The sequence below is a fragment of the Echinops telfairi genome, unplaced genomic scaffold (genome assembly GCF_000313985.2).
Source record: "Echinops telfairi isolate 266 unplaced genomic scaffold, ASM31398v2 ScPeMD7_655;HRSCAF=1070, whole genome shotgun sequence".
Lineage (NCBI taxonomy): Eukaryota > Metazoa > Chordata > Mammalia > Afrosoricida > Tenrecidae > Echinops > Echinops telfairi.
Window position 1 is genome coordinate 2,204,085 of NW_022104553.1, and position 3,375 is coordinate 2,207,459.

The 3,375-nt window shown below is 41.5% G+C and overlaps 1 pseudogene; it reads right to left on the reverse strand.

Moving 5' to 3' along the window:
- Positions 1–1,262: 1,262 nt before the first annotated feature.
- On the reverse strand, positions 1,263–2,686 carry LOC101649321 (annotated as a pseudogene).
- Between the last annotated feature and the right edge of the window lie 689 nt (positions 2,687–3,375).

Genomic DNA, 3,375 nt, shown 5'->3' on the forward strand with positions numbered 1-3,375 from the left:
AATCTGGCAATGGTGACTGGGCAATATAGTGCCCACCCTGCAACAATATGACTCCATTTATATGAAGTTCAATAACAGGTAAAACTACTTATGGCATTAGAAGTCAGAATAGCATATAGGGAGAGCAGGTGCTTGGGGTATGGTAGCTTTGGGACCCTGGTAAAAGTCTAGTTCTTATTTAAGAGCGATGTTCCCAGATAAGTTCACATTGTAATAGTTCATCAAGCTGTACTCAAGATCAGTTGCTTTTCTGTATGTATATTATCTTTACAAGTTACAGGGGCCAGAAGGGAGTACAAGGAAGACATAGGGCAGATGGGTCACCCTGAGCAGGAGAGGGAGGGAGAACCCACCTCAGGATGACCAGGAGAGAGCTGAGCATGTTCTGATTGGACAGGCACCAAGGAAGGGGAGGAGACCACAAGTCCAGACTGGGTGGCCCAGTGAGAGCCTCAGAGTCAGGTGGCCCAGAGATCATGCTGTAAGAATTCCACTGTACAAATATGCTACAATGTATTTATCCATTCTCTTGTTGATAAATGTTGGATATTGCATTGTCCCCGCCCCCCCCAAGAATGCGTCAATTTGGCTAGTTCATGATTCTCAGTATTATGTATTTAGCTTCTATTTTGTGATCTGATATTATTATCCTATGTGCTGGAGGCAGTTATGTTAATAAGGCAGCATACAATCTACAGGATTATGATTTATCTTTTTTTTGGTAAAAAAATCCTTTTAATTTAAAATTTTGGTTAAAGTTTCATTTTTTTTCCTTAAGAAGCCTACTGTTTACTCTCTCAGGACTTATAAAAAATAAACAAAACCATTAAGATTTTAAAGAATTAGGGTGAGGGCACAGTGTGAGGGCACAGTGTCTCTTCTCAGGGGTATCATATTCAATACAAAATGAAGGTTTATATTTTATAAATGAAATGATATACACCACCACCACCTTCAGCTGAGCTGGCTATAACTTTCAAATACACAAAGCTTCACTTGTAAGCTTGCTAATAACCGTAACAGGACTGATGGCTGATCTTAGTATGTAGTTGTACCTTACAATAATTTTTTAAAAAGCACAACACAGAAATAATGCCATTAATAATGAAGTCCTCAATTGAGAGTCTGGAATAGTCCTCCACCAAGGGGGAGGTGGAAATGCAGTCCAATGAGTGTCTCGAGATCTTCATCTCGTTTGAACCACTTGTACTCTCTTTTCAGTAACTGGATTAATGCTTTGGGCCTAAAATGAGACACGTTTTTTATGATTGTCGATTCCATGTTGTTTGGTGCTCAGTCTCCGTTTGCTCTTCTTGCTGGTGTGTCCTGTCTGTCGCTTCCTTCTCGTGCTGCCCTTTCAGCATGTCCCTCCTGTGAACAGTCTGAAAGCTCCATCTACCTTTTCTCTTTTCACCTCCTTGATCAACCAGTTCTTCAGAATCACAGGTGGGTGCAACCCCTGCGTTGGGTAAAAATTTCCATTTGGATTCTACTTCTTTCTTCCCTTCTTTTTTGTCTGGTTCTTTTCTTGGTTTATTTTCCTCCTTTTGACCCTCCTTCCTCCTTTTTCAGTTGCTTTTTAGGTCACTTTTCCACCTGCCCCTTTTCTTCTTTGGTTCCCATGTCACGCTCTGAAGGGCAGAGCTGTTTGACCTTTCTGGATCTCCCTTGCGGTTTTGGAATCTTGACTTCTGTAGCTGGAGGCCGTCCTCTTTTTGGGACTTGCTTTCAGAGGCTACCGCTGTTGCCACTACTCCAGTCTTCTCCGCTTCTACTTGTTTTTCTGCCTTTCTTTCTCCCTCTTCTGGCAGGCTTCCCAGTAGTTAGCTCAGTGGTTCTCAACCTTCCTAATGCTGCGACCTTTTGATACACTTCCTCATGTTGTGGTGACCCCCCAGCCATGAAATTATTTTCGTTGCTACTTCATAACTGTCATTTTGCTACTGTTATGAATTGTCATGTAAATATCTGATATGCAGGATGTATTTTCATTGTTACAAATTGAACATAATTAAAGCATAGTGATTAATCACAAAACCATATGTAATTATATATTGTGAAATATTTATTTCTAATTACAAATAAATGAAATGTTGTCTTAAAGCATGGTAACAGTCTTCAGGCTGGGTACTGGTATGTGGGCGTATCTGCATGTGGGCAGACCCGCCTGGAGACAGATAGAGGAGCGGTGTGTCGGTTCATAAGACCATCGGAAATATGTTTTCCAATGGTCTTAGGTGACCCTTGTGAAAGGGTCATTTGACCCCCAAAGGGGTCGTGACCCACAGCTAGAGAACCCCTGAGTTATCTCAATTGCTTTGGTCACATCATCCTTGCTATCTTTTTCTTCCTGGTCAGTATCTGCCCTTGAAAACACTAGTTTCCTGTCCTCCCGCTTCAACATCAGAGGACAAGTTAGACGGCTTCCTTGAGGCCTGCTGACTTGATGTAGTCCCTTTGGGGTTGTTAACTAGTTCCCATAAACCTTCATTAAAATCTTTTCTTTTTTTTTTTTTGGCTAGCCGTATTTTTGCTTTTTTTCAGAGTAAGGAAATATATCTTTTGGTCCCCAAAAAGCTGTCTCATGAGTTCCAAAAAAGAAAATGGGTAGTTTGTTTGTGGGTGGCTTGACAGCTCCATCAGGAACCGCATCTGCTCCAGCCGGCCAATGAAGAGACCCTTTCATCCTGGTGCCGAGGAAGTCGAGGTGGCTGCCCTAGGACGTATCTTGAGTCATCTTCTTTGGAAAAATAAGAGATGAAATGAATGAGCCAAAAAGGAAGCGCCACCAAGAAAGAAGAGTTCGGATAGAGGATGTACGATATACATATACAATTGCAAAGCTATCCATAAATATAGCAGAGCATTTAGGGGACAAAGCTATGAAAACTTCTTAAGCATAACCAAACACCTCGCAGGAATGAGTCCCTGGGCCTGGGGACTTAGATCCATAGTCTCAGTAGACATCAAGGTCAATTGACATAGTGCATGAAGACCATGTTCTACAGCCTACTTTGGTGAGTCATGACTGGGATCTTAAGCTTTTGAGTAGTCATCTCAAGCACAATTATTAGTTTCTTACCATCTGGAGTAAGGCAGAGTGAAGAAGACTGAAGACATTTGAAAACAATTCATCTAATGGCTCATGCATAGTCATGAGACTGGAAGAATTAGATGTCCAGATACTGCTACCAAAACTGCTGAAAGGGGTCACATCAGATGGTCTTGGATACAATGGAGAAAATGTTGAACCAAAAATCATAAAGTATACCAAGATTACTGGTTGGATAGAGCCTAGTAGAAGCCCAGGGACTATGGTCTTTAGTTACCTTTAGGCCTGGAATGGAACTCATTCCCTAAGCTCAATTTTTAGTT